This window comes from Penaeus chinensis, chromosome 24 (genome assembly GCF_019202785.1).
Source record: "Penaeus chinensis breed Huanghai No. 1 chromosome 24, ASM1920278v2, whole genome shotgun sequence".
NCBI classification, from domain to species: domain Eukaryota; kingdom Metazoa; phylum Arthropoda; class Malacostraca; order Decapoda; family Penaeidae; genus Penaeus; species Penaeus chinensis.
In genome coordinates this window covers 29813482-29832444 of record NC_061842.1, presented here as the reverse complement: position 1 = coordinate 29832444, position 18963 = coordinate 29813482, and positions in this window count along the sequence as shown.

The following is an 18963-nucleotide window of genomic DNA, read 5'->3' as shown; positions in this document are numbered from 1 at the left end:
TTGCAAGGTATGAAATACGAGTGAGATCGCTGATCACGTTTGGGTTATCAACACTGGCCATGACATCTCCTCCGCTCACGCGTTGCCACTTCTTCTGGCAAAGGAGCCGCGGTCATGGCAAGGGTGTAGTTGGCAGATGTCATGTGTCGGAAATCAGGAACCAGTGAGATGAGGGTAAGGATTAGGATGAGGGACGCTTACGTTATGGAAGGATAATGAGATGGGATGTGGTTGAGGTTGTGGTTGCGCAGGGAAGGAAGAGGGAGAGGAAGGGCGTTAACAGACGAGATAGGGCTCTCTTAATGTGGAGTTATTTTATTAGGAAGCTGTTTAAAAGATTGTTTTGTAAGAAAAACAACTACCTTAAAAACATTAAAACCAAGTGAAATAAACATTAAAACAATAAAATTAAAAGAACATGAAACGTAATGAAAAGTAAAAACTTGTATATACATACTTAATACATGTATACATAATTAATGCATACATACTGAATGCATACATACTGAATGCATACATACTGAATGCATACATACTGAATGCATACATACTGAATGCATACATACTGAAGGCATGCATACTGAAGGCATGCATACTGAAGGCATGCATACTGAAGGCATGCATACTGAAGGCATGCATACTGAAGGCATGCATACTGAAGGCATGCATACTGAAGGCATGCATACTGAAGGCATGCATACTGAAGGCATGCATACTGAAGGCATGCATACTGAAGGCATGCATACTGAAGGCATGCATACTGAAGGCATGCATACTGAAGGCATGCATACTGAAGGCATGCATACTGAAGGCATGCATACTGAAGGCATGCATACTGAAGGCATGCATACTGAAGGCATGCATACTGAAGGCATGCATACTGAAGGCATGCATACTGAAGGCATGCATACTGAAGGCATGCATACTGAAGGCATGCATACTGAAGGCATGCATACTGAAGGCATGCATACTGAAGGCATGCATACTGAAGGCATGCATACTGAAGGCATGCATACTGAAGGCATGCATACTGAAGGCATGCATACTGAAGGCATGCATACTGAAGGCATGCATACTGAAGGCATGCATACTGAAGGCATGCATACTGAAGGCATGCATACTGAAGGCATGCATACTGAAGGCATGCATACTGAAGGCATGCATACTGAAGGCATGCATACTGAAGGCATGCATACTGAAGGCATGCATACTGAAGGCATGCATACTGAAGGCATGCATACTGAAGGCATGCATACTGAAGGCATGCATACTGAAGGCATGCATACTGAAGGCATGCATACTGAAGGCATGCATACTGAAGGCATGCATACTGAAGGCATGCATACTGAAGGCATGCATACTGAAGGCATGCATACTGAAGGCATGCATACTGAAGGCATGCATACTGAAGGCATGCATACTGAAGGCATGCATACTGAAGGCATGCATACTGAAGGCATGCATACTGAAGGCATGCATACTGAAGGCATGCATACTGAAGGCATGCATACTGAAGGCATGCATACTGAAGGCATGCATACTGAAGGCATGCATACTGAAGGCATGCATACTGAAGGCATGCATACTGAAGGCATGCATACTGAAGGCATGCATACTGAAGGCATGCATACTGAAGGCATGCATACTGAAGGCATGCATACTGAAGGCATGCATACTGAAGGCATGCATACTGAAGGCATGCATACTGAAGGCATGCATACTGAAGGCATGCATACTGAAGGCATGCATACTGAAGGCATGCATACTGAAGGCATGCATACTGAAGGCATGCATACTGAAGGCATGCATACTGAAGGCATGCATACTGAAGGCATGCATACTGAAGGCATGCATACTGAAGGCATGCATACTGAAGGCATGCATACTGAAGGCATGCATACTGAAGGCATGCATACTGAAGGCATGCATACTGAAGGCATGCATACTGAAGGCATGCATACTGAAGGCATGCATACTGAAGGCATGCATACTGAAGGCATGCATACTGAAGGCATGCATACTGAAGGCATGCATACTGAAGGCATGCATACTGAAGGCATGCATACTGAAGGCATGCATACTGAAGGCATGCATACTGAAGGCATGCATACTGAAGGCATGCATACTGAAGGCATGCATACTGAAGGCATGCATACTGAAGGCATGCATACTGAAGGCATGCATACTGAAGGCATGCATACTGAAGGCATGCATACTGAAGGCATGCATACTGAAGGCATGCATACTGAAGGCATGCATACTGAAGGCATGCATACTGAAGGCATGCATACTGAAGGCATGCATACTGAAGGCATGCATACTGAAGGCATGCATACTGAAGGCATGCATACTGAAGGCATGCATACTGAAGGCATGCATACTGAAGGCATGCATACTGAAGGCATGCATACTGAAGGCATGCATACTGAAGGCATGCATACTGAAGGCATGCATACTGAAGGCATGCATACTGAAGGCATGCATACTGAAGGCATGCATACTGAAGGCATGCATACTGAAGGCATGCATACTGAAGGCATGCATACTGAAGGCATGCATACTGAAGGCATGCATACTGAAGGCATGCATACTGAAGGCATGCATACTGAAGGCATGCATACTGAAGGCATGCATACTGAAGGCATGCATACTGAAGGCATGCATACTGAAGGCATGCATACTGAAGGCATGCATACTGAAGGCATGCATACTGAAGGCATGCATACTGAAGGCATGCATACTGAAGGCATGCATACTGAAGGCATGCATACTGAAGGCATGCATACTGAAGGCATGCATACTGAAGGCATGCATACTGAAGGCATGCATACTGAAGGCATGCATACTGAAGGCATGCATACTGAAGGCATGCATACTGAAGGCATGCATACTGAAGGCATGCATACTGAAGGCATGCATACTGAAGGCATGCATACTGAAGGCATGCATACTGAAGGCATGCATACTGAAGGCATGCATACTGAAGGCATGCATACTGAAGGCATGCATACTGAAGGCATGCATACTGAAGGCATGCATACTGAAGGCATGCATACTGAAGGCATGCATACTGAAGGCATGCATACTGAAGGCATGCATACTGAAGGCATGCATACTGAAGGCATGCATACTGAAGGCATGCATACTGAAGGCATGCATACTGAAGGCATGCATACTGAAGGCATGCATACTGAAGGCATGCATACTGAAGGCATGCATACTGAAGGCATGCATACTGAAGGCATGCATACTGAAGGCATGCATACTGAAGGCATGCATACTGAAGGCATGCATACTGAAGGCATGCATACTGAAGGCATGCATACTGAAGGCATGCATACTGAAGGCATGCATACTGAAGGCATGCATACTGAAGGCATGCATACTGAAGGCATGCATACTGAAGGCATGCATACTGAAGGCATGCATACTGAAGGCATGCATACTGAAGGCATGCATACTGAAGGCATGCATACTGAAGGCATGCATACTGAAGGCATGCATACTGAAGGCATGCATACTGAAGGCATGCATACTGAAGGCATGCATACTGAAGGCATGCATACTGAAGGCATGCATACTGAAGGCATGCATACTGAAGGCATGCATACTGAAGGCATGCATACTGAAGGCATGCATACTGAAGGCATGCATACTGAAGGCATGCATACTGAAGGCATGCATACTGAAGGCATGCATACTGAAGGCATGCATACTGAAGGCATGCATACTGAAGGCATGCATACTGAAGGCATGCATACTGAAGGCATGCATACTGAAGGCATGCATACTGAAGGCATGCATACTGAAGGCATGCATACTGAAGGCATGCATACTGAAGGCATGCATACTGAAGGCATGCATACTGAAGGCATGCATACTGAAGGCATGCATACTGAAGGCATGCATACTGAAGGCATGCATACTGAAGGCATGCATACTGAAGGCATGCATACTGAAGGCATGCATACTGAAGGCATGCATACTGAAGGCATGCATACTGAAGGCATGCATACTGAAGGCATGCATACTGAAGGCATGCATACTGAAGGCATGCATACTGAAGGCATGCATACTGAAGGCATGCATACTGAAGGCATGCATACTGAAGGCATGCATACTGAAGGCATGCATACTGAAGGCATGCATACTGAAGGCATGCATACTGAAGGCATGCATACTGAAGGCATGCATACTGAAGGCATGCATACTGAAGGCATGCATACTGAAGGCATGCATACTGAAGGCATGCATACTGAAGGCATGCATACTGAAGGCATGCATACTGAAGGCATGCATACTGAAGGCATGCATACTGAAGGCATGCATACTGAAGGCATGCATACTGAAGGCATGCATACTGAAGGCATGCATACTGAAGGCATGCATACTGAAGGCATGCATACTGAAGGCATGCATACTGAAGGCATGCATACTGAAGGCATGCATACTGAAGGCATGCATACTGAAGGCATGCATACTGAAGGCATGCATACTGAAGGCATGCATACTGAAGGCATGCATACTGAAGGCATGCATACTGAAGGCATGCATACTGAAGGCATGCATACTGAAGGCATGCATACTGAAGGCATGCATACTGAAGGCATGCATACTGAAGGCATGCATACTGAAGGCATGCATACTGAAGGCATGCATACTGAAGGCATGCATACTGAAGGCATGCATACTGAAGGCATGCATACTGAAGGCATGCATACTGAAGGCATGCATACTGAAGGCATGCATACTGAAGGCATGCATACTGAAGGCATGCATACTGAAGGCATGCATACTGAAGGCATGCATACTGAAGGCATGCATACTGAAGGCATGCATACTGAAGGCATGCATACTGAAGGCATGCATACTGAAGGCATGCATACTGAAGGCATGCATACTGAAGGCATGCATACTGAAGGCATGCATACTGAAGGCATGCATACTGAAGGCATGCATACTGAAGGCATGCATACTGAAGGCATGCATACTGAAGGCATGCATACTGAAGGCATGCATACTGAAGGCATGCATACTGAAGGCATGCATACTGAAGGCATGCATACTGAAGGCATGCATACTGAAGGCATGCATACTGAAGGCATGCATACTGAAGGCATGCATACTGAAGGCATGCATACTGAAGGCATGCATACTGAAGGCATGCATACTGAAGGCATGCATACTGAAGGCATGCATACTGAAGGCATGCATACTGAAGGCATGCATACTGAAGGCATGCATACTGAAGGCATGCATACTGAAGGCATGCATACTGAAGGCATGCATACTGAAGGCATGCATACTGAAGGCATGCATACTGAAGGCATGCATACTGAAGGCATGCATACTGAAGGCATGCATACTGAAGGCATGCATACTGAAGGCATGCATACTGAAGGCATGCATACTGAAGGCATGCATACTGAAGGCATGCATACTGAAGGCATGCATACTGAAGGCATGCATACTGAAGGCATGCATACTGAAGGCATGCATACTGAAGGCATGCATACTGAAGGCATGCATACTGAAGGCATGCATACTGAAGGCATGCATACTGAAGGCATGCATACTGAAGGCATGCATACTGAAGGCATGCATACTGAAGGCATGCATACTGAAGGCATGCATACTGAAGGCATGCATACTGAAGGCATGCATACTGAAGGCATGCATACTGAAGGCATGCATACTGAAGGCATGCATACTGAAGGCATGCATACTGAAGGCATGCATACTGAAGGCATGCATACTGAAGGCATGCATACTGAAGGCATGCATACTGAAGGCATGCATACTGAAGGCATGCATACTGAAGGCATGCATACTGAAGGCATGCATACTGAAGGCATGCATACTGAAGGCATGCATACTGAAGGCATGCATACTGAAGGCATGCATACTGAAGGCATGCATACTGAAGGCATGCATACTGAAGGCATGCATACTGAAGGCATGCATACTGAAGGCATGCATACTGAAGGCATGCATACTGAAGGCATGCATACTGAAGGCATGCATACTGAAGGCATGCATACTGAAGGCATGCATACTGAAGGCATGCATACTGAAGGCATGCATACTGAAGGCATGCATACTGAAGGCATGCATACTGAAGGCATGCATACTGAAGGCATGCATACTGAAGGCATGCATACTGAAGGCATGCATACTGAAGGCATGCATACTGAAGGCATGCATACTGAAGGCATGCATACTGAAGGCATGCATACTGAAGGCATGCATACTGAAGGCATGCATACTGAAGGCATGCATACTGAAGGCATGCATACTGAAGGCATGCATACTGAAGGCATGCATACTGAAGGCATGCATACTGAAGGCATGCATACTGAAGGCATGCATACTGAAGGCATGCATACTGAAGGCATGCATACTGAAGGCATGCATACTGAAGGCATGCATACTGAAGGCATGCATACTGAAGGCATGCATACTGAAGGCATGCATACTGAAGGCATGCATACTGAAGGCATGCATACTGAAGGCATGCATACTGAAGGCATGCATACTGAAGGCATGCATACTGAAGGCATGCATACTGAAGGCATGCATACTGAAGGCATGCATACTGAAGGCATGCATACTGAAGGCATGCATACTGAAGGCATGCATACTGAAGGCATGCATACTGAAGGCATGCATACTGAAGGCATGCATACTGAAGGCATGCATACTGAAGGCATGCATACTGAAGGCATGCATACTGAAGGCATGCATACTGAAGGCATGCATACTGAAGGCATGCATACTGAAGGCATGCATACTGAAGGCATGCATACTGAAGGCATGCATACTGAAGGCATGCATACTGAAGGCATGCATACTGAAGGCATGCATACTGAAGGCATGCATACTGAAGGCATGCATACTGAAGGCATGCATACTGAAGGCATGCATACTGAAGGCATGCATACTGAAGGCATGCATACTGAAGGCATGCATACTGAAGGCATGCATACTGAAGGCATGCATACTGAAGGCATGCATACTGAAGGCATGCATACTGAAGGCATGCATACTGAAGGCATGCATACTGAAGGCATGCATACTGAAGGCATGCATACTGAAGGCATGCATACTGAAGGCATGCATACTGAAGGCATGCATACTGAAGGCATGCATACTGAAGGCATGCATACTGAAGGCATGCATACTGAAGGCATGCATACTGAAGGCATGCATACTGAAGGCATGCATACTGAAGGCATGCATACTGAAGGCATGCATACTGAAGGCATGCATACTGAAGGCATGCATACTGAAGGCATGCATACTGAAGGCATGCATACTGAAGGCATGCATACTGAAGGCATGCATACTGAAGGCATGCATACTGAAGGCATGCATACTGAAGGCATGCATACTGAAGGCATGCATACTGAAGGCATGCATACTGAAGGCATGCATACTGAAGGCATGCATACTGAAGGCATGCATACTGAAGGCATGCATACTGAAGGCATGCATACTGAAGGCATGCATACTGAAGGCATGCATACTGAAGGCATGCATACTGAAGGCATGCATACTGAAGGCATGCATACTGAAGGCATGCATACTGAAGGCATGCATACTGAAGGCATGCATACTGAAGGCATGCATACTGAAGGCATGCATACTGAAGGCATGCATACTGAAGGCATGCATACTGAAGGCATGCATACTGAAGGCATGCATACTGAAGGCATGCATACTGAAGGCATGCATACTGAAGGCATGCATACTGAAGGCATGCATACTGAAGGCATGCATACTGAAGGCATGCATACTGAAGGCATGCATACTGAAGGCATGCATACTGAAGGCATGCATACTGAAGGCATGCATACTGAAGGCATGCATACTGAAGGCATGCATACTGAAGGCATGCATACTGAAGGCATGCATACTGAAGGCATGCATACTGAAGGCATGCATACTGAAGGCATGCATACTGAAGGCATGCATACTGAAGGCATGCATACTGAAGGCATGCATACTGAAGGCATGCATACTGAAGGCATGCATACTGAAGGCATGCATACTGAAGGCATGCATACTGAAGGCATGCATACTGAAGGCATGCATACTGAAGGCATGCATACTGAAGGCATGCATACTGAAGGCATGCATACTGAAGGCATGCATACTGAAGGCATGCATACTGAAGGCATGCATACTGAAGGCATGCATACTGAAGGCATGCATACTGAAGGCATGCATACTGAAGGCATGCATACTGAAGGCATGCATACTGAAGGCATGCATACTGAAGGCATGCATACTGAAGGCATGCATACTGAAGGCATGCATACTGAAGGCATGCATACTGAAGGCATGCATACTGAAGGCATGCATACTGAAGGCATGCATACTGAAGGCATGCATACTGAAGGCATGCATACTGAAGGCATGCATACTGAAGGCATGCATACTGAAGGCATGCATACTGAAGGCATGCATACTGAAGGCATGCATACTGAAGGCATGCATACTGAAGGCATGCATACTGAAGGCATGCATACTGAAGGCATGCATACTGAAGGCATGCATACTGAAGGCATGCATACTGAAGGCATGCATACTGAAGGCATGCATACTGAAGGCATGCATACTGAAGGCATGCATACTGAAGGCATGCATACTGAAGGCATGCATACTGAAGGCATGCATACTGAAGGCATGCATACTGAAGGCATGCATACTGAAGGCATGCATACTGAAGGCATGCATACTGAAGGCATGCATACTGAAGGCATGCATACTGAAGGCATGCATACTGAAGGCATGCATACTGAAGGCATGCATACTGAAGGCATGCATACTGAAGGCATGCATACTGAAGGCATGCATACTGAAGGCATGCATACTGAAGGCATGCATACTGAAGGCATGCATACTGAAGGCATGCATACTGAAGGCATGCATACTGAAGGCATGCATACTGAAGGCATGCATACTGAAGGCATGCATACTGAAGGCATGCATACTGAAGGCATGCATACTGAAGGCATGCATACTGAAGGCATGCATACTGAAGGCATGCATACTGAAGGCATGCATACTGAAGGCATGCATACTGAAGGCATGCATACTGAAGGCATGCATACTGAAGGCATGCATACTGAAGGCATGCATACTGAAGGCATGCATACTGAAGGCATGCATACTGAAGGCATGCATACTGAAGGCATGCATACTGAAGGCATGCATACTGAAGGCATGCATACTGAAGGCATGCATACTGAAGGCATGCATACTGAAGGCATGCATACTGAAGGCATGCATACTGAAGGCATGCATACTGAAGGCATGCATACTGAAGGCATGCATACTGAAGGCATGCATACTGAAGGCATGCATACTGAAGGCATGCATACTGAAGGCATGCATACTGAAGGCATGCATACTGAAGGCATGCATACTGAAGGCATGCATACTGAAGGCATGCATACTGAAGGCATGCATACTGAAGGCATGCATACTGAAGGCATGCATACTGAAGGCATGCATACTGAAGGCATGCATACTGAAGGCATGCATACTGAAGGCATGCATACTGAAGGCATGCATACTGAAGGCATGCATACTGAAGGCATGCATACTGAAGGCATGCATACTGAAGGCATGCATACTGAAGGCATGCATACTGAAGGCATGCATACTGAAGGCATGCATACTGAAGGCATGCATACTGAAGATATAAACTCGTATTCCTGCAAATTTATATCAAGTTGATATCGTCGGTTGGTGCTTGTTTGAGTTCTAAAAGGGTTGATCAGGGTTCACGCATGCACGCTGTTAACGTCTACAGTAAAGACGTAAACCCTGTAAACATGGTGACAAGCTAACACTGCCCTTGCAAGCACTACTTGATATATCATATACGATAAGCCAATAATAAAATGAAAAGCTAAAATTTCATAATGCTCATATATGCATACATTCGTTAAGATCTCTGTCACATATTTCGCAAAGAAAATGCCGGAACTAGTGGGAACTATGACATGTGATTTTCGCAATCCTGTATTATACAGATCACAAATATCAAATTTCTGAATTGAACACAAGTGAATTCTGGCGACAAATGCTTGGGGAGCTTTACAATTCCCTGCATGTAAGGGAAGGAAGAGCAACATTCACAATATTGGAAGGGTAGATTCAGTTTTTCGTTTGACAAATATTTAATAACGCAGTCGTTGAAAGAGTCAGTGATGAAAGTTCATAGCAAGACAGTGAATTTCCATCAGAAAGAATGATGATTTTAATCAAGATAAACATTATTGACGCCTAGAAAGAATCAGGAATTGTGACTTTGGACTGGAAGTCACAACTGAAATCATACATCCGTGTGTGTGTGTGTGTGTATGTATTATGTATGACGAATAATAAACCGAAATGGATTTGATCCATTACTGTTTATTATTTGTCTGAAGAGGAAATCGTGGATATTTCGAAACGTCACGATTTAATTTAATTTTTCAATGTGGCTGTTTTCCTTTTTATCTTTGTATACACGTTACTGTATTTGTGTTGTGCATGTATGCATTATGTATACATGTATTATGTATGCATTTGTATATGTATACATGTATTAAATATGTATTATTCAATGTTTGTATATATGCCAACTATGAATTATGTATGCATAAAGTATGCTTGTATGAGGTGTTTATTCATGAAGTATGTTTCTCCGTTTGTATGAATGTATACATGTATGAAACCAGTATGTATACATGTATGAAACCAGTATGTATACATGAAGTACCTATGTATGTATAAACTAAGAATTACACTGAATACCGAAACTATTGTACTGAATATGTATATATGCATTAATATGTGTTGATTAAAATCAAGGATAGAATTATTAAACATGAAATGGTTTATAAACACATTTATTTAGTATCCGTCGTTTAAAGATTTTATAAAGTCACTCCTCCCTCTCTGCTTCGTATATTAATCTTCTCCGTGCAAAGGGAACCTCTGACCGACGGCCACCCAACCTTCTCGTCTTCCGCATTGCCCTTCTGCGGCATGCAACTGCCTCCGCCACAGGCATCGGCAACGGAATCCCAGGATGTGGTGTACACATAGGAACATCGTCAGGACCTTTTAATATAATTGGCGTTTGTGGAGCAGAAAAGTCTCTTGAAACCTGAGAAATGGGCGTGATATCCATATCAAAAGATACGGGAGACAGGGAAGATTCTGCGGTGGTCATCGTACAGTACTCCGATCTGAAGTAATGTGATTAAATGTGCTGTGATTTGACTTTTAACCTGACTCTTGTCCCGCGTATCCCCGAGTCAAGTTAGGTTAAGCGATGAGGGAGTGAATGAATTACATCTCTGTTGTTTAACCCAATTCCATCACCTGTTCCTTCTAAGGTCGAAACAAATCTTAAAAGTTATCAGAGGTCGCTTACAAGAAGACGCTTTTACATGCTGATCACACCGGGACATTTTATCGCCACACTTTCAAATGTTAATTTAATTACTCTTGAATAAAAACAAATAAACATAAACTTCATGGTTGAGAAAAGTAAATATGGATTTGCTTTAATGCATATATATTTAAATATCATAAAATTTTATAAATTTACTCCTTCCTCTCTGCTTCGTATACTAATCCTCCGCGCAAAGGGAGCCTCTATCCGACGGCAACCGAACCTTCCTGTTATCCGCATTGCTTCCATCGCAGGCAGCTCCAACGGGATCCCAGGATACGCTGTGCACATAAATATAACTGGCTTTTCTGGAAAAGGAAACTCTATTGAATCGAATCAGAAGTTTGTATTAGGTATGTATGTAATTAATAATGAATGTAGACATGCCGGAAATAACTCAAAACTTATAATATTCATCTATATATTCCCTACTTCTAAAAAATAAGTATGCCATATAAGTATACATGTATAAGTATACATGTATAAGTATACATGTATAAGTATGCAAGTATAAGTAAACATGTATAAGTATGCAAGTATAAGTATACATGTATATGTATGCAAGTATAAGTATACATGTATAAGTATGCAAGTATAAGTATACATGTATAAGTATGCAAGTATAAGTATACATGTATAAGTATGCAAGTATAAGTATACAATTATAAGTATACAATTATAAGTATACAATTATAAGTATACATGTAAAAGTATACATGTATAAGTATACCATTATAAGTATACCATTATCAGTATACCATTATCAGTATACCATTATAAGTATACCATTATAAGTATACCATTATAAGTATACCATTATAAGTATACCGTTATAAGTATACCGTTATAAGTATACCATTATAAGTATACCGTTATAAGTATACCGTTACAAGTATACCGTTATAAGTATACCGTTATAAGTATACCGTTATACGTATACCGTTATACGTATACCGTTATAAGTATACCGTTATAAGTATACCGTTATAAGTATACCGTTATAAGTATACCGTTATAAGTATACCGTTATAAGTATACCGTTATAAGTATACCGTTATAAGTATACCGTTATAAGTATACCGTTATAAGTATACCGTTATAAGTATACCGTTATAAGTATACCGTTATAAGTATACCTTTATCAGTATACCTTTATAAGTATACCTTTATAAGTATACCTTTATAAGTATACCTTTATAAGTATACCTTTATAAGTATACCTTTATAAGTATACCTTTATAAGTATACCTTTATAAGTATACCTTTATAAGTATACCTTTATAAGTATACCTTTATAAGTATACCTTTATAAGTATACCGTTATAAGTATACCGTTATAAGTATACCGTTATAAGTATACCGTTATAAGTATACCGTTATAAGTATACCGTTATAAGTATACCGTTATAAGTATACGGTTATAAGTACAACATTCTAAGTATACCATTCTAAGTATACCATTCTAAGTATACCATTCTAAGTATACCATTCTAAGTATACCATTCTAAGTATACCATTCTAAGTATACCATTCTAAGTATACCATTCTAAGTATACCATTCTAAATATACCATTCTAAGTATACCATTCTAAGTATACCATTCTAAGTATACCTTTATAAGTATACCTTTATAAGTATACCTTTATAAGTATAACTTTATAAGTATACCATTATAAGTATAACTTTATAAGTATACCATTATAAGTAAACCATTATAAGTATGCCATTATGTGTATACCATTATGAGTATACAGGTATAAGTATACAATTATAAGTATACAAGTATAAGTATACAAGTATAAGTATACAAGTATAAGTATACAAGTATAAGTATACAATTATAGGTATACACTTATAGGTATACAATTATAAGTATACAATTATAAGTATACAATTATAAGTATACAATTATAAGTATACAATTATAAGTATACAATTATAAGTATACAATTATAAGTATACAATTATAAGTATACAATTATAAGTATACAATTATAAGTATACAATTATAAGTATACAATTATAAGTATACAATTATAAGTATACAATTATAAGTATACAATTATAAGTATACAATTATAAGTATACAATTATAAGTATACAATTATAAGTATACAATTATAAGTATACAATTATAAGTATACAATTATAAGTATACAATTATAAGTATATAATTATAAGTATATAATTATAAGTATACAATTATAAGTATACAATTATAAGTATACAAGTATAAGTATACAAGTATAAGTATACAAGTATAAGTAAACAAGTATAAGTATACAAGTATAAGTATACAAGTATATGTATACATGTATAAGTATACAAGTATAAGTATACATGTATAAGTATGCAAGTATAAGTAAACATGTATAAGTATGCATGTATAAGAATGCATGTATAAGAATGCATGTATAAGTATGCATGTATAAGTATGAATGTATAAGTATGCATGTATAAGTATGCATGTATTAGTATGCATGTATAAGTATGCATGTATAAGTATGCATGTATAAGTGTGCATGTATAAGTGTGTATGTATAAGTGTGCATGTATAAGTTTGCATGTATAAGTATGCATGTATAAGTATACATGTATAAGTATGCATGTATAAGTGTGCATGTATAAGCGTGCATGTATAAGTGTGCATGTATTAGTTTGCATGTATAAGTATGCATGTATAGGTATACATGTATAAGTATGCATGTATAAGTATGCATGTATTAAGTATGCTTGTATTAAGTATTGAAGTTTTAAGTATGGAAGAATTAAGTATGTATGTATTAAGTATATATGTATTTATTATGTATGTATACATGCATACATGTATTGGGTATGTATACATGCATACATGTATTAGGTATGTATACATGCATACATGTATTAGGTATGTATACATGCATACATGTATTAGGTATGTATGTATACATGCATACATGTATTAGGTATGTATACATGCATACATGTATTAGGTATGTATGTATACATGCATACATGTATTAGGTATGTATACATGCATACATGTATTAGTTATGTATACATGCATACATGTATTAGGTATGTATACATGCATACATGTATTAGGTATGTATACATAATATTAGGTATGTATACATGCATACATGCATTAGGTATGTATACATAATATTAGGTATGTATACATGCATACATGTATTAGGTATGTATACATGCATACATATATTAGGTATGTATACATGTATTAGGTATGTATACATGCATACATGTATTAGGTATGTATACATGCATGCATGTATTAGGTATGTATACATGCATACATGTATTAGGTATGTATACATGCATACATGTATTAGGTATGTATACATGTATTAGGTATGTATGCATGCATACATGTATTAGGTATGTATACATGCATACATATATTAGGTATGTATACATGTATTAGGTATGTATACATGCATACATGTATTAGGTATGTAAACATGCATACATGTATTAGGTATGTATACATGTATTAGGTATATATACATGCATACATGTATTAGGTATGTATACATGCATATATCATTAGATGTGTATACATGCATATATGTATTAAGTATTTACACATGCATGTATGTATCATGTATATATGCATATGTATTAATTATTCATATATGCATATATGTATTATGTATAGATGCATATATGTATTAAATATTTACACATGCATATATTTATTATGTATACACGCATATATGTATTAAGAATTAACACTTGCATATATGTATTAACTATTTACACATGCATATATGCATTAACTATTTACACATGCATATATTTATCATGTATACATGCATATATGTATTAAGTATTTACACATGCATATATGTATTAAGTATTTACACATGCATATATGTATAATGTATGCATGTATATATGTATTAAGTATTTACACATGCATATATGTATAATGTATACATGCATATATGTATTAATTATAGTAACGGAAGTATGTATGTGATAGGTATGTTTATATTTATGTATCTATTAAGAATATGCATTAAATATGTATATGATGATCAACACAAACCAGAATAGGAAAGCCGTTACTACTCGCATTTTAATACTGTGCAAGTTACATTTTTTGTACTTCCTCTGATAACGTGATTAGAAGGAATAGGTAAAGGATTTGGGCTGTGGATTGTTGGCAAAATTCCAACAACTGGTAGAGGAGGTCAACTCACAAGTGTTCAGAGATATGGTGTCAATCAAAACCATTGTCAAGGCTAATAAATTAAACATGTAATGGTTTGTATACACATTAATTCAATATATGTCTTTTTTAAAGATATTATAAAGTCACTCCTCCCTATCTGCTTCATATACTAATCTTCTCCGCGCAAAGGGAACCTCTGACCGACGCCCACATAATCTTCTCGTCTTCCGCATTGCCCTTCTGCGACAGGCAAGCGCCTCCACCACAGGCATCTCCAACCGGAACTTAGGATGTGGTGTGCACTTAGGAACTATTGGCGTTTGTGGAGCAGGAGAGTCTCTTGAAGCCTGAGAAATAGGCGTGATATTCATATCAGAAGAAACGGGAAACAGTTAAGTTGCTGCGGTGGTCATCGTACAGTATTCCGATCCGAAGTAATGTGATGAAATGTGGATTTGACTTTTAACCTGGTTTTTGTCCCGCGTATCCCTGAATCAGGTAAGGTTAAGCGAGGACGGAGTTGTTTACAAATCACGTGAATTAATTACGTCATTGCTGTTTAACCCAATTCCTTCTAAGGTCGATAAAAGAAGACTGATCTTTATTTCCTGTTTCCGTCTTAGAAGAGATTCATTTATTACCATATACTGCAGAGTTAGCGGAGATTAATATTAACAGTTGAAAGAGAAATGGAAATTGTCATTATGCGTGTTCTTACGTGACTTTATTTCATTTTCTTCCCAAAAGAACCAGATAATATATATATATATGCCAGGGCTTGTAGCACATCACTTCTCATCCTAGAATGTCATTATAGATACTCCGAGAAGCAAAAGCCATGTCTAGTGAGAACTATTCAAATATAATTTATACTTTGGAAGATATAAAACATTCATTCAAGTATTTACATTAGGCTGATATCGTCAGTTCACTGTAAGTTAAGCTATGAAAGGGTTGTTCAGAAGGATTCACACATACAAGATGCAAGTATCTGCGTTTATGTCAGGCTCGGTTAATATGATGACAAGCTAACACTCCCTTTGCAAGAACCACTGAAGATATATTGATGATAAAATCAAGGTAATTTTTTTTTTTTTTTTCGAAAAGCTCAGTATTTATGGTTGGCTCCTACGCTATGCTAAAATATGAAAGCATTAATGTGGATTCGCATATACATCAAATGTATGCATATCATCTGGGTCGAAGTTCTGAAGGATCTAATAACGAAGAACTCAATTTGCTTTGTGTTGTTGTGAGAGTTCCACAAATACTGTGAAATATATCTACTCTACACCGAAATGTTCAATGATAAAAATGTATTATTTTTTGAATTTTACAAGACAAAGTAAACGTTGTTTTCTTACTGTAAAAGAGTTAATTAATTTCTTGCTAGATGATGTAGTACACTGATGTATTTTTTGACATTTAATAATAAATTCTTACTATATCTGTTAATATTTTCTCATGGATTTCCCCCCCCCCCCCCCCCCCCCCAAAAAAAAAAAAAAACATATCATCACATTGCTTAGCATCGGAAGTTTTCTCTTTCTTTTTTTGATATCACGGCCATTTCACAAGTTTCAAGAGAATTTCCCACCCACAAACGTCAAATGCATCAAAAGTACCAGCTTATGTTCCTTTGTAGACACCACATTCCAGGATATGGATATCAAAACCTTTAACCTGTCTGTTTCACCGCGCAACCCGAAGTCAAGTAAGGTTAAGCGACAAGTTGTTTATGATTGACTGAATTGATTATGTAGCAAATTATTTAATCTTAACAGATTATCGTTAATTACAGTTGACTGATTTCTTTGGATTACTTCTAAGACATGATTAATGTAGCACTATTTATTGTAGATTTATCTGCATTTTTTCTAAATAAGGATATCAGGCCTTATCAGTCATGTGGTAGTTTATAATAACGTTATGAGCCTAAATTGAATGCTGCCACAAATATAAACTTCACGTCTTCTTGAAATGATCATATAAATCATATCTTCTCACTGGAAATGCTTTTTAGCTTCTCGGCATATATTTGAAGTGCTAAAATCCCTGTCAGCGGTGGGATTCTAAAGAAGTGTACAGCAGATCTGTTATATATAGATGCGAGGTAGAGACTGATGCTTGACTTTCGTAATTAATGATTGTCAGTGTTTTGCAAATGCCCAAAGGTTACTTTTGAGATAACATTATTAATTCTACCCTCTCCACGCAGCTAGTAACTACAACTTCTAATTCATTTAAAGAAAAAAGAGTTAGGTGCCTAGCTCTTTAGTGGTTTAGTCCGTACCTCGCTTGACCTTATTTGGCTGCAGGGGTACGCGGCGAAACAGTCACGTAAAAGGTCATACCACAGCACATTTCATCTCAATACTTTGGATCAGAGTACTGTAAGATGACCACTGCAATAACTTCCCTGTTCCGCGATTCTTTTGTTATGGGTGTCACGCCCATTTCTCAAGTTTCAAGAGAGTCTCCTGTTCACAGAACGTCAAATATATCAAAATATGCAGATGATATGTGCACACCACATCCTGGGATCCCGTTGGAGATGCCTGTGGTGGCGGTACGGAAGATGAAAAGGTTCGGCGGACGTCGGTCAGAGGCTCCTTTTGCGCGGAGAAGATTGGTAGACGAAGCAGAGAGGGATGAATGATTATGAAAAACTTTAAATGTCAGATGTTAAATAAATGTATTTTGAGATATTCCATGTTTTCTTTATACAATATGGTGTTTGAGGATTATTAGATTTAACTGTGATCATTTACAATAAAAAAAACAAAAAACGTTTAACATTTTCTGTTTCCCTCTATCTGCATTGATGACGTATGCCCTACTGGATATATCATATATGATATGCTAATGATAAATTCAAGTTTCTTCAAAAAGCTAAAAAATCATTATCGGCTCTTAGAGTGTGTTCATATATGAATGCATTAAGAATTTGTACACACTACCAACGTATGTATAACATTTTGCCTGGGTTAAGAATTGCTATACTTCGCAAAGAAACTGCAGGAACTAGTGGGGACTACGGCATGTTATTTTCTCAATACTGTATTATATAGATCACAAATATCAGATTTCTGAATTTAATACAAGTGAAGTCTGGCGATGAATGGTTGAATAGAAGGAAGAGCAACATATACAATATTGGAAGTGTAGGTTCAGTTTTTCATTTGACAAATATATCCGAAAGAATGATGCTAAAGAATCTGGCATTGTGAAGGACATGAGGTCACAACTGAAATTATACGCCCGTATGTGCGTATATATATGTATGCATTATGTATGACAAATAATAAGCCAAAATGGATGATTTGATCCA